Source organism: Vipera berus (genome assembly GCF_964194415.1).
Source record: "Vipera berus genome assembly, chromosome: 7".
NCBI lineage: Eukaryota > Metazoa > Chordata > Lepidosauria > Squamata > Viperidae > Vipera > Vipera berus.
Window position 1 is genome coordinate 38516589 of NC_138209.1, and position 15673 is coordinate 38532261.

Below are 15673 nucleotides of genomic sequence, written 5' to 3' on the forward strand. Positions count from 1 at the left end.
GGAATAACCCGCCGGCATTCCTTAACCTTCCAAGCTTTCTGGTTATAAAGAAAGCTGGCTGCTTCCTATACAGCCCTGACTAGAACACAGATCTTTTCAGGCCAGGTTTCTATACTTTTTATAATACTAAAATAAAATCCACTAGAAATGACTCCTTTCCTATCTTTTCCCTTTAGACCACTATTCATATAGCTTGTTGGGATTAAATGATATGGGGGGAAAAATACATATGCCATATATTTGGACTATGATGTCAGATAAAATCAGTATGTCACTTTCTGAAAATTCTTAATTTTCAAGAGAAAAGTTCCTGTTTTGCTTACTTCAGTTTTCAGATTTCAGCACAGTGCTGGGCTGGAATGCATTACCTTTCCAGATAGTCCTGGCCATTGGCCCCTGTGCCTCTTGGATTTCCTTGCAATTACTTTTCTACTGCTCTGGAATTCCTTTGATAAACCCTTCTCCTCTTTTAGCTTTTTAAGATAGTGATCGTCAGAAAGAATTATGTGTACACACTCTGATAAACTGACAATGCCATAGTCATTCAAGTTATTTATTAGCAGTATGATTAAAACTTTTGTTTTAACGTGGTAGCTGTGAAAAACATTATAGTTGTGAAAAGCACATTTTGTGAGCTGCTAGTTACCAACTTACCACCCTTATGTACAGTAATTGCAGCAAAATGATTTAATATTCCAAAGAGCTTCAATTGATTTTAATTGCTGTTCATAGTAATTGTACTAATAACTGATGTCATGATTAACTTCTAATTTGTTAGCATGGCTGCTTTATAATGGACCTTTTCACCTTTTACCTTTTTTATGGAAATTCAGTGAAGGAAAACAGGAATGACTTAATGTCTATTGAACTATTTAAAACCTAATGTGATATAGTAGTTAATCCCTTGGATCAAGACCTGGGAGACCTTAATGCAGGATCAACATTAGACACAGTCAGGGACAACAAAGGCATAATAGGGTGATAGTCTAGATTGGTCACCTCATAAGGTTGTGGTTGTGTGGATAAATAGGAGGAGAGAGAGTGAGTGGTCTCTCTGTTACCTTGTATTCTTAGATGAAAACTAGCATATAAATCTAAAAAAAGTTCTCAGTCGTTTGCTGCATTGTTTACTCTTTGACTTAAAGGGGTGAACAACTGGAGGAGGGGAGGACCATTTATAATTTGTTTGACATCTACAGTAAAAACTACAGAAGGATTTACCATTATGTTATCTATAGTCAATAGCCAGTTGTAATCTTTTGTTCTTTTTAAAGAATTTAAGTAATTTAAAGAGGTAAATGGCCATATTAATAAAAAAAAGCTTTAGATATCACTTTGGTTCCTTAAAATACCCCCAAACCTTTGGACAAACTACTGTTTAGAGCTTACAGTGATCTAAAATGACAATTGAAAAATTGAAATCAAGTTCAAAATATATTCACATGGGTCCTAGAGAAACATCTGAATGATTATTTAATCTCATGTAACCTTCTAGAAAAAACACTTCAATATTTGCATGTTCAGGGAACATCTGTATTAACAACCACATGCATATACAACAAGATAGTTGATTTAGGAACTCAGAGGTCCTATATAATAGAAGTTCTGTGGCAGATGTAAACAACTTGTGGCCAAGGGGCATCAATATCCCTGTCAAGTTTTGGACATGGCCCAGTGAATGTGTTAATTTTTTGCCTCTGAACAGTAATATCTATTGTGTAGACAGGGAAGACTATTAATTATATGAAGATGTGAACTGTGGTCAAATAATTTATTTGCTTTTTAATTAAATTTTATTTAAATCAAACTGCATTTTCTTCTTGCCTTTGTTGTCCTGATTACATGGCTTATATGTGTAAAATTGTATGTGTAATTACCGGTATTCTTTTTATATTTAGCATATATATCAACAGCTTAAGGTATAGGTATCCAGGAGACCATTTAAGACATGTGGGTTCCGCATAATTAGTCCTGCATTCTATTTAGTGAATCTAGGAAATAGACTGTTACCCCAATATTTGTACCACGAATAGTTGATGGAAGCAATAATTTTCCATAAAGGTTTTCTTTTAATTTTTCCAGTAGGTTGGTTACATCTCATACATTTCACTTAGACATTTTGCTGCATCATTGTTCTAATCTCAATGAGATTCTACAATATGAATTATGCTAATTTATAATGGATTTAGAAGAAAATGTTTGGATGCTCTAAATGTTACATTTCATTCAGTAATATAATGTACTGTATATAATTGTAATTCCATAGAAAGGATAGAAAAACTGGCACTATGTACAACAGAAAAAAAGGAAGTATTTATGAACTGGAGTAAATTCAGAATGATTCCCTACAAGCTACAATTTTATTAGTACAAACATTGTTTCTTGATATTTGCAGAATATTTCTTTTTTCTTTGTGCATATATGCATGTGGTATGTGTAAACATATCAATTTTAATTCTATTCATGCATTTTGAATAAATATATTATTTACTGTGATATTCCTTGGGGAAGCAAACTGTAAAGCATGTAAAGCAATAGCTAAGTCTGTTTCTCCCTCACCCCCTCGCCCCATGCTTTAAATGCAGAAGGAAACAAAGATGCAGAATGAACATGTGAAAATAGGAACAGGTGGGAAACAACTGTAGGGAATAGAAGATAAATAAACACAGAAGGACAATGGAAGAAAGCAGATTTGCAGAGAAGAGGTATAGACTAACCATCAAGAAGAAAATTTGGACAAAATCTCTATAACTTAAATCAGGTCCTATTTCAAAAATGAATTGTGAAGCAAATCTAGCTAGTTAAAAAAGAGTTAAATATGAACACTGCTACCTCCAGATGTGCTGGATTTCAGTTCTCATAATTTGTAGCCAGCTGGCATCCTGTGAGAAAAGAGTCAGAGCATGTTGAAAATGCCTTTAATTTTCTTTTTTCTTAGTTTGTTTGACAGTGAGCCATCATAAGATTCCTAGAAGTAGAAAAATGTAATTTAAATGAAAACAGTAAAGAAAGAAATAGTCTAAATGATCCCAAGTATCAGTGGAGCTCAATCTTAGACAATCTTGTATGATTCCCCAACAGGTTGTCATAGCTTGTTAATAATTGAAAGCCATCAGGAAATCTCATTATATAGGCTGGATTGAATAACTGAAAAATATTGGAGAAGGAAAAAAAAAACCTGACTGATGTGCCCAGTACTGAGCTGACCTGTTTTTTTACCCACACAGTGTTATAAAATATGCAAGTGCATTCTGAAAAGGGAGGTTCAACTTTGTTTGAGTACCTCCTTTACCCAAGAATAATAAAATAACACTCCATACCTCTTTTAGAGCCTTGCCCCTTGCTTTGGCTAAGATAAATAGTTACAGTAGGAAAGGTTTTGTTAGACCACCTGGATGGTGTATGAAGTGAATATCTCAAATCAGGGGTGTCAAACTGCCGGCCCGTGGGCCGGACACGTCATCCGGAAGCTGCGCCCACCCCATTGCTGGCAATGGCAAAAAATGTCCCAATACGTTGTGCGACGATGTGAGTTTGACATGTCTGTCTTAGATAATTAGTATTATAGGGCTATTTTGGTTATTTGAAGATTATTAAATTAGCAATTAGTTAATTATTTCAATTCTTACTTAGTGATTTACAGAACTGGCAAATTTATTTCTGTATAGTAGGGTACTAATTAATTAAGTTTCAAGTCTGTTTTGGATTTTTCATGGGCATGCCAAGGCAACACTCTGGAAAGTAAAATGGGCCAGGATAAAATCTAAATTTATCTTGCATTTAGTTATAATTAAATCAAATTAAATTACTGCATCTAAAGATTATTTTCTGAGGGCTTGTTGGAGCTGTTCAGTGGACCCTGAGGCTTATGTCCAAGATTTCACTAAATGGCATCTATATCTTGCCATTGTTCACCTATCTTCAGTAAGGTTGCTTGAGCTGCTAAGTTATTTGTAACGTGCATGACTTTGATGAAAACCACATAAACTTGGGGCATTTATCTTATCTTTCCATTGGAGGAAGAATGGCTGAAGAATTTTAAAAGCCAATATAACCCAAAACAGATTTATAAATGGGATGCTTTCTAGATATGATTGGGAAGTTATGGTTTCCAAATATCCAAAGATCATAAAGTTGAAGAAGGGTCCAGAAAATAAAACAAAAGAAAATGAAACAAATATCTTTAAAACACCATCTCTAACATGCACAAATAAGACTGAACAAACATTGCCTAACTCAGTGAAACATTTACAAATCATCATCTATTTAAACTTGGACTTATCTCTCAGCCTCTTTTGTTGTAACACAGCATTTTTCAAAGCCAAAAAATGTATTTCTATCAGATGTTGAATAGCCTGATAAATATCAAAAGAATATGAGGTAAATATTCATTTTAGGGATTTCCTCTAAGTGATAGCTAGAGTATAATCTTAATTTCAGTAGGGTTTATGGACATAAATGCATAATTAATGTACAAATGAGAGCTATATATTGTTTTTCAATTAGTGTGAGAAATAATAAACTTTTAGAGCTATTATAGATAATTTTATGACTGATATAAAGCAGTAAAATAGGATTACCCAGAGGCAAAAGAAAGTTATTTTACTACATTGCAGTATTTACAAATACTAGCTTGTACACTTTAAAACTGAAAACAAAAATTTTAAAAATGACAAGCACAGAACATTACAAAGTGTTATCTTTTCCTCCAGATCCCTGAGGGTAATGGGGGAAATGAAGCAGCAGCAAATGTGTTTCAGAAGAATCTGGCTAGACAGTATGTCAGGTAAAGTGAGAAAAATGATGTCACAGTAAGTCAAATCACATCAACTAAAGTTACGTTCAGGAAATGGTAACATGATTTGTAGATTTAACTGGACAGTATTAGGACACTAGCAAACCCTCTGAATTTATACTAGGTAAAGCTTTTCCATTATGGTAGCTAATGGAAGGAAATTGTTTCAGTCATCCAAATAACTAGATAATTATTATGCATTGTCCAGATTCCTTGAAGGAACTATCTGCATTTTTAACCAGTCCTTCACAATCCTGTATCCAGTAGCTTCTATAAGATGAATGATGCTGGAAATGTCAATTTTTAAAGTGGTAGTGGGGCAATAGATATAGTTTCCTTCTTTCCATAAGTTATTCTTTCTAATCTTCAACCCCCAAATCAAAAGATGATTTTTGTCTTTTTTTTTCCTGACTAGGTTTTCAGTCATTGATAAGTGTAGCTGTTGATCTTTTTCTAATCAAACAGATCAGTTTTGCCCTCTTTGCTATTCTGTCATCTTCAACTGTTCCTCTGATGTGTATATTTTAGAATCTTTCCATGTTTGCACATATAAAGTCTTGCAGCAGTAATCATATATATATAAATAATCTGCTACAAGTCTTTTCTAATTGATTTTCCATTAATGCCAACAAGAAAAGGTCTGGTTTCTTTATAATTTAATATAATTTCTTTCTTTCTAGGATCATGTAGTCACATTTTTTGACATTCTGATGGCAAAGTCAATGCGGAAGCCAGATTCACTTAACAACCACGTTACTATCTTAACAATCTGTACTGTGTAGGACCTCTACTAGCTATTTGAACTATCAATCAAAATGACATGAAGCACCTCTTTGAAGCACAGCATATTATACCTTTTCAATTCAATGACAAGAATAACACCACCTCACCAATGCAATTCCAAGTCACCTTGACATATGCACATATTACTTTTTTAAACTCTGTTTTACTATATCTTTTAAAATTTCTGGCAAAATAAAATTCTATACCACTCCCTCATTCACTTCACACATAGGGCATTTTTTTTTCTTTTATTGTTTTTATACTTCTATTGCTACATGAAAATGTATGCATTCCTTTCCAGGTTTCCATGAAGTCATCTATTATTTGTGTCCATATGTGGACTATACCAACAGAACTCTAATGTTTAAAATGCCATAAATATTCTCAGTGTAAACAGGAACCTGGAAAGAAGTAAACAGAATCCCCAACCATAATACAGAGGGGGAAAAAAATCTCATAGCCCAACCAAGACAAAGACTAAATAGAAAGGAAATACTCTTATTGAACTTTGACTGAGTGATCTCACTAGTCCTGGAATTTGTAACTGCTTAGAGACTTGGGAAATGGTTTCTTGATTATTCTCTACCAGAGGACAGGAAGTCAACAGTGTCAACTAGCCTGCAGTAAAAGCCCCAGCTGGAAGAAGAGAAACTGTTTTACTCACACCTCATTCCTTCCAAGATTTTCCTTATCCTATGATTTTTCCCCCTGCAAGGCCAGAGAGTCTCTTGTTCTCCAACTGTTGCTTAAATATAACTTCAAGCAACCCAAGCCACTAAAGTGAATTATGAAAAATCCCAAGAGTGATAGTTTAACATCCCTTAAAGACACACAGTATTAATTTAAGCTATATCTTTCATTTTTAAAATATTTTTACAAACACATGTTTGTAAATTCATTATAGTGAATTAGCAATCATTCCCCCCCACACACACACATAAAGAGCAGAACTGTTGTTAATTAAATCAAAGTAATTTATGTTTGTGGCTTAATATCTTGAAAAACATTCTTTCAAAAGAAATTCCATATACCGTATTCTACCTAACAACTACACAGTGATAGGGAGCCACTGAAAATCTCCAAAAGGTTAGTACCAAATTGTAATGTTTAATAAATTGGAAGAAGAGAATGATTAAATGCATGAATTTAATGAAATGGAAATGAAACTTACTAAGAGTTCTGATCCAGTCCTGACATAAGATTCAAAATGCAAACTGATCCCTGATCCAGAAAACAAACTACTGTCCTGTTTTATATATTCCACTATGTATTATTTTGTATGTCTGCATGAGCTGGCAATAAATGACATAAAATTACAATATCCTATGCTAATCATTGTCTCACAAAATTAAAAATATGAATGTTAAAGGAGAATTTTGCCTTGGCAGTATCAAAACTGAGATGGACTGAGGTTGCAACAGGTCATCAATCAAGTAGGCAAGCCTTTGGATAAACAATTTTGTCTTCTTTTAGGTTATTCTAGTTGTCGAATTTCATGGGTAGAAAAAAAGAAACTAATTTAAAAGTGTTTTTCCTTAACTTCCACTGCATTAACTGTTACTGTTGTTCCTATTGTTAGAGTTATTATTTCTGCTATACTGTTGTAATTCTGTGTATTACTTCCTGGTGGTTTCTATGTTACAGGAAATAAGTAATATGGTCTTCAGTCTAGTTGCACAAGATGGCATATAGATTTAATGCAGGGAATTCAATACAGGTTTTGTTTTCAGAAAATTCTGAAAATTATAGTTGGACTACAGATGCTGTGTTATGCTATTCTTCTTCCTATGAAGAAATAGTCATCTAGATTTGGCTGAACAGATTAACGTAAACTCAACTCATTATACTACTTCCACAACCAATTTCTGCCTCAGTGGTTTTTTAATTCAGACATCTGCTGTCTATTGAACAGCTGAATGAGTTGTGCTTACTAGTAAAATGTTGTTTAAAGCATTACATGATTCTATGATCAGTCCAGGAAGTACACAAGGAAAATTCAACTTCTGAAGAAAGCATAATTATTTGAAGTCAGGTAACTATAGTAAGATAATAAAACCTCTGCAAGAAAACAATCAAGCTCAGAGAACACAAAGGATTCTGAAGAAGTCTCAGGTGTTCATATGTGAGGCATTTTTTTCCAAGAAATATGAAAAGGAGCCAAGAATCTGGTCATTTCAAATATTTACAAAAGTAAGTCAGAGTTTTGTGTGGGTGAGGAAGAAAGATAGTAGCTAGATTTTGGATTTTCTAATGTTTGTCTATATGTTGTTTTAGGAGTGAAAAACAACTCAAATTTACTCCCACAATTAGCTAAGGGTAAAAATCTTATAGGCTTCTAGAAGAAGAAGCCTATAGAAGAAGTGGAACAATCAAATACTATGATAGAAGATTCAAGTGATCAACAAACACAGTTAACAGAAAACCCAGAAAAGGGACTGACAACATTGAAAATGGAAGACTTTCTATATAAACCAGAAGAAACCTGAGGATCAAGAAGAAGAACAGACTGAAGGGAAGATAAACATTTCAGGACAACTACATCAAGATGGAAAAATAGAGAGATGATTTGTTAGCCCTTCCAAAAAAATGGTGAGTGGATGGCCTCTTTTATCTCAAACAATATATATAAGAACAGAGGGAGATCTATTTGATGATTTAAAAGCACAGATTTGGAAAGCAAGTTGGCAAAGAAAGAAAGCTAAAATAAGGCTGAAGAAAATTGGGGTTTTGACTTATTAGTGAAGATTAAAACAGAATATACTCAAATAGACAAGATGTGTACTTTGAATATTAGATTTTGTTATGAACTGAGATAAAGAAAAAATTGGTCATTTAAAACTTGGAAGTATAAATATTAAAAGTTAAATTTGAATATTGATTTGTTTATAAAGGTTGAATGTAAAAGTAATATATATATATATATATATATATATATATATATATATATATATATATATATATATATATATATATATATGCTAAAAATCTATTGATAAATGAAATAAACATGTTTTTACTTAGCTGATATAATAATAACTGTACTAGCTGAAATATGAGATAGTAGACATTAAAAGAAGAGGAAGTATTTGATTTTGAAATGAGAAATTTTGGTTACAAATTTAAGACATTTGGAAATTAATAGAAAATAAGAATATTACACTGTATTATCAATTAGATGATGTAAGATGGTGAGAAATAGAATATATTCAAATAGATAAGACGTGTATCCTGAATATTAGACTTTGTGATGAATTGTAATAAAGGGAACTTTGGTTACTTAAAACTTGGAAATTATAAATATTAAATGCTAAATTTAAGTATTAATGGGAAATTAAAAATTGGGAAAAACTAATTAGGACATTGTCTATAAAGACTGAACGTTAAAATAACCAGGAAATGTATAAGCTAAAATTATTGATAAATGTAAGAATGTTATTGTTATTTAATTGATATAATAAGAATTGTATTCATTTAAACATAAGACAGAAAATACTAAGGGGAAAAGAGAAGAAATATTTAATGTGGCAGTTTGAGTCTTGTACTAAAGATACTTGCATGTCATTGAATTATCGATTAACTCAGCTGCCACATTGCTTTTTAAATACTTAAATGTAAAATTAGAAAATCAATAAAACATTATATAAAAAAAAGAAATCCCAATTTCTAGAGTCCTTTGTAAAACCAGTGAATGATACAAAACCTTTTTTTTCCAGAAAATGACATTGAATTCAGTGTTGAAAGTTTGCATCTTGCTATACATTAAAAGTATCCCCTTCATGGATTACTGCCTTGTCGTGGTGAAGGGGCTTGCGTAATTCAATGAAGCTATGAGCTATGCCGTGCAGGGCCACCCAAGACGGACAGGTCATAGCCGAGAGTTCTGACAAAATGTGATCCACTGGAGAAGGAAATGGCAACCCACTCCAGTATCTTTGCCATGAAAACCCTATGGACAGTACCAAAAGGCAAAACGATATGACGCTGGAAGATGAGCCCCTCAGGTCGGAAGGCGTCCAATATGCTACTGGGGAAGAGCAGAGGGCTAGTACTAGTAGCGCCAGAAAGAATGAAGCGACTGGGCCAAAGCCGAAAGGACGCTCAGCTGTGGATGTGTCTGGTGGTAAAAGGAAAGTCCGATGCTGTAAAGATTTTTTCTCCATAGGAACCTGGAATGTAAGATCCATGAATCAAGGAAAGCTGGACGTGGTCAAACAAGAGATGACAAGACTGAACATCGACATCTTAGGTATCAGCGAACTAAAATGGACAGGAATGGGTGAATTTAATTCAGATGACCACCAGGTATACTACTGCGGGCAAGAATCCCTCAGAAGAAATGGAGTAGCCTTCATAGTCAATAAAAGAGTAGGAAAAGCAATACTGGGATACAATCCTCAAAATGACAGAATGATCTCAGTTCGAATCCAAGGCAAACCATTCAATATCACAGTAGTCCAAGTCTATGCCCCAACCACCAGTGCTGAAGAGGATGAAATTGACCGGTTCTATGAAGCCCTACAGCACCTTATAGAACTAACACCAAAAAATGATGTCCTTATCATCATGGGGGATTGGAATGCTAAAGTAGGAAGCCAAAAGATAACCGGAATAACAGGCAAGTTTGGCCTTGGAGTACAAAATGAAGCAGGGCACAGGCTGATAGAATTTTGTCAAGAGAATACGATGGTCATAGCAAACACTCTTTTCCAACAACCCAAGAGACGGCTCTACACATGGACATCACCAGACGGTCATCACAGAAATCTGATTGACTATATGCTCTGCAGCCAAAGATGGAGAAGCTCTATACAGTCAGTAAAAACAAGACCAGGAGCTGACTGTGGCTCAGACCATGAGCTTCTCCTTGCAAAGTTTAAGCTTAAACTGAAGAAAGTAGGGAAAAGCACTAGGCCACTCAGGTATGAATTAAATCATATCCCTGTTGAATATACAGTAGAGGTGACAAATAGATTTAAGGAATTAGATCTGATAGACAGAGTGCCTGAAGCACTATGGACAGAGGTTCGCGACATTGTACAACAGGCAGCAACCAAAACCATCCCAAAGAAAAAGAAATGCAAGAAAGCAAAATGGCTGTCTGAGGAAGCTTTGCAAATAGCTAAGGAAAGGAGGGAAGCGAAAGGCAAGGGAGAAAAACATAGATATGCCCAATTGAATGCAGAATTCCAGAGAATAGCTAGAAGAGATAAGAATGCCTTCTTAAATGAACAGTGCAAAGAAATAGAAGAAAACAATAGAATAGGGAGGACCAGAGATCTTTTCAAGAAAATTGGAGAGATGAAGGGAACGTTTAATGCAAAAATGGGCATGATAAAGGACCAAAATGGCAGGGACCTAACAGAGGCAGAAGAGATTAAGAAGAGGTGGCAAAATTACACAGAAGAACTATACAAGAATGAGCTTAATGTCCCTGATAATCACAATGAGGTGGTCACTGACCTCGAGCCAGACATCCTAGAATGTGAAGTGAAGTGGGCCTTAGAAAAGCTGAGCAACAACAAAGCTAGTGGAGGTGACAGTATTCCAGCTGAGCTATTCAAAATCTTAAAAGACAGTGCAGTAAAAGTGCTACACTCAATTTGCCAGCAAATTTGGAAAACTCAACAGTGGCCACAGGATTGGAAAAGATCAGTTTACATTCCAATTCCAAAGAAAGGCAGTGCCAAAGAATGTTCAAACTATCGCACCATTGCACTCATTTCTCATGCTAGTAAAGTCATGCTTAAAATCCTACAAGCTAGACTTCAGCAGTATGTGGATCGAGAACTACCAGAAGTACAGGCAGGATTTCGAAGAGGCAGAGGAACTAGAGATCAAATTGCCAACATACGCTGGATCATGGAGAAAGCTAGGGAGTTCCAGAAAAACATCTACTTCTGCTTCATTGACTATGCTAAAGCCTTTGATTGTGTGGATCATAACAAACTGTGGCAAGTTCTTAAAGAGATGGGAGTACCAGACCATCTTATTTGTCTCTTGAGAAACCTATATGCGGGCCAAGAAGCAACAGTGAGAACTGGACACGGAACCACTGATTGGTTCAAAATTGGGAAAGGAGTCCGGCAAGGCTGTATACTGTCGCCCTGCCTATTTAACTTATATGCAGAGCACATCATGAGAAAGGCAGGGCTAGATGAATCAAAAGTTGGAATTAAGATTGCCGGAAGAAATATCAACAACCTAAGATACGCAGATGATACCACTCTAATGGCAGAAAGTGAAGAAGAACTAAAGAGCCTCTTGTTGCAGGTGAAGAAGGAGAGTGCAAAACTTGGGTTGAAACTTAACATTAAGAAAACCAAGATCATGGCATCTGGCCCTCTCAATTCCTGGCAAATAGATGGGGAAGAAATGGAGGTAGTGACAGATTTTATTTTCCTGGGCTCCAAGATCACTGCAGATGGGGACTGTAGCCAAGAAATTAAAAGACGCTTGCTCCTGGGGAGGAAAGCCATGACAAATCTAGACAGCACACTAAAAAGCAGAGACATCACCCTGTCAACAAAAGTGCGTATAGTCAAGGCTATGGTCTTCCCAGTTGCAATGTGTGGCAGTGAAAGTTGGACCATAAGAAAGGCTGAGCGCCAAAGAATTGAGGCCTTTGAACTATGGTGCTGGAGAAGACTCCTGCGAGTCCCTTGGACTGCAAGGCGATCAAACCGGTCAGTCCTAGAGGAGATCAATCCTGACTGCTCTTTAGAAGGCCAGATCCTGAAGCTAAAACTCAAATACTTTGGCCACCTAATGAGAAGGAAGGACTCACTGGAGAAAAGCCTAATGCTGGGAAAGATCGAGGGCAATAGAAGAAGGGGACGACAGAGAATGAGGTGGCTGGATGGAGTCACTGAAGCAGTAGGCGTGAGCTTAAATGGACTCCAGAAGATGGTAGAGGACAGAAAGGCCTGGAGGAATGTTGTCCATAGGGTCGCGATGGGTCGGACACGACTTCGCAGCTAACAACAACAAATACATTAAAAGTATACTACAAAGTTGCTTCTGTTGATGACAAATCAAAAATATGAGGTTCACTTATAAAAAAGGAAACCGGATATATGGAGAAGCTGAATATTATGCATTAATTCTCAAAAGCCACATAGTTTTCTTATAGTTAACAGTTTGCAGTACAGTGTTTCATTGATTTGTGGTAGCTGAACTGCCAATCATTTGATTAAGTGTATTTATTTTCCATTATTTAAGCTAGGGCTCTGTGCCCTTCACATCTGCTGCTGATTTGCTCCCATGCAAGCATACAGTATGTTTTGAATCTCTCAGAAATTGAGCAACAAAAGGACTCTGCAGACTCTGCATTTAACTATTGATAAATTTGGCTCACCTTTTCTCCCAATGTTTCAATATGCAGAATAGCCATTCCACTGAAAACTTGGTAAGCTGCCAAAATTTCTTGGGCCAACATGTTGATGCCGTGTAAAAGGAGCTACAGCTGAGATTTAGTGCATAAAAAATACAGAAACAAAATCCCTTAAAAAAAGCAATCCAGATATACAAGAGATTTTTTAAAATAATTTTTAAATTCTTGGTCATTTCTTATCTAGGTATAATTTAAATCCAGCTCTATCTAGTTAACAAGTCCATTGTTGAGGTAGCACATTAATACTCATTGGAAACCATTTATTTTTAGCTTATCGATTTCTCTTTAGGAATGTGATTTTCCTGTGTATAGATTTTCAACAGTTTCCAACAGTTGCTTTATATTTAGCTTATAAATAGCCTTGGTGGAGCAGTGGGCTAATGCCTCCTTAAGTAACACCAGCTGCCTGCAATTAGTGCAGGTTCGCATCCCACCAGGCTCAAGGTTGACTCAGCCTTCCATCCTTCCGAGGTAGGTAAAATGAGGACCCAGATTGTTGGGGGCAATTAAGCTGACTTTGTAATAATGCTGCTTGAGGTGTGTGTGAAAGCCCTAATAAGCAGGCATATACATAGAATGAAGGCTACTGCTAAGCTTGTAAGCCGCCCTGAGTCTTCGGAGAAGGGCAGGATATAAATGGAATTAAAATAAAAAAAATAAAAAATAATTTAGTTTATAAATATTTATATTTAGTTTTATATTTAGTTTTATGTACTACTTTCTTCAGTCAGAGGATGACTGAAGTGATAATTATTTCTAAAGAAGGCTCTTAAGCAGACACTTTAGGTTGAATGTTCCAGGTTCACTTGATTGTACTCAGAAACACAATTAGTGTTGATATTCTGAACAACAGAAAGGAAAGAAAGCTACATACTTTCACATACATACTTTCTGTTACTTTCTATGGAAAAAAGGTTCCATTCCTTCAAAGAAAATGAGTTTACAGAAGACAAAATGGAAAGTAGATAAGAGAGATAATCCACAGTGAATGGCCTATTGTTGTAACTAAATCTTCATTCTCTTTTTAATAGGTCATTATTTACAAGCTTATTTTCAAAGTAGCAAAATAATACATTTAAATTTAATAATATGACATTAGTGAAGTCATAAAATAATGGCAATGTTATAAAAGGTGAAAATATTAAAGGTGAGTGTGTTTCTCCTTTTTTAAAAAAAATACATTTACTGCATAGGTATGATTTGGTTATACAGACATTGTAAACTATTTATGTTTGCTGTATACTGTATATAGTTTTTAAAAAGAATGGTTTTGTGGAAAGAATTTTACAGAATGGCTTATATGGTAGTTTTTTACATAAGGTTCTTTATTGAAAAAACATGTTTCCTCATACTTTGAAGTCTTTTTATAAACATATTTATCACACTGTTTTTTTCAGGCTAAGTAATATTAAGCAAAGCAGTAGAATGGAATGGAATAAGAACTAGTAGGCCAAAATAAAACAAAAAATTAAAATCATTCTATTAATAGCAATAGCAATAGCACTTGGACACTCCATAGTACTTTACAGCTGTCTCTAAGCGGTTTACAGTCAGCATATTGCCCCCAACAATCGGGGTCCTCATTTTACTGACCTTGGAAGGATAAAAGGCTGAGTCAACCTTGAGCCCATTATGATTGAATTCCAGACTGTGGGCAGAGTTGGCTACAATGCTACATTCTAACCATTGCACCACCAGGACTCAAGGTAATTAAAGACAAATTAGTGTCTCTAATAGATTACTTTGCAAAACAATATAATTTTTCCATATCAACCAATCAAGAAAAATATGCAATAGCCTGACTCAAACAAAATGTGATTAGATGCTTTTATATATAAATCAGATAAAATAATAGGGAATGATGTATGAGTACACACACACATACATTTTCTTAATTATTGTAAATGATATTCTCACATATAGTTCTATAAAAGATAATGTTCCCATTGTCAAATGTTGAACAAATATAAATGAAATGTATCCTTGTCTATTACCAGAATTATAAAAATGCATTCATATATCAGAACCGTATTGATAATAATAATTTTGGATCAATTAGTATAACATTGATATTTTAAAGTATGTAAGATTTCCATATGGAAATTTATTACTGTTGAAACTATTTTTTTAAAAGAACTTTGTATCAGAATGAAGGGGAGAATTATAAACTATATGGCACAAAGGTTAAAGAAATTAGAAGATGCATGCTTTCTTTCTTCATTCCCAAAAGTAGATTCCACCAACCTCAGTAAAAATTAGAGCCTGGAAATGAGTGATCATTAACACTATTACTTAAATAATGCCTTTTAAAATAATGTTCCTTTTCTAGATTTCAAAGTGCCAAAGAAGCTATCCATCCCTCTGGCACAGAGATGTTCCTATGTTAAGTTGCTATGCATGAAAAAGGAAGAGAAGGGTTTGGAGTAAATTCAGTGTTGCCTCTGTTAAAATACTTGGTGCAGTCAGAACTAGCATTGTTTAGCCATAAGACAGATAAAATGCAAGTAGGCAGGTCTTAGACTGCCAGTGGTTCCAAATAAATATGCTTTGAAAAGAGGCTAGGAAAATAAAAGCTGTCATGTATGTCCAGAGCGATGTCTTCTTATAAAATACATCAGCTAACAAGGCTCAGCAGTTGAAGGGTGGCTCGGGGATTTGTTACAGAGGATTGTTTTTCTTTTTGATTCAGCAGTGCTCAACAAACT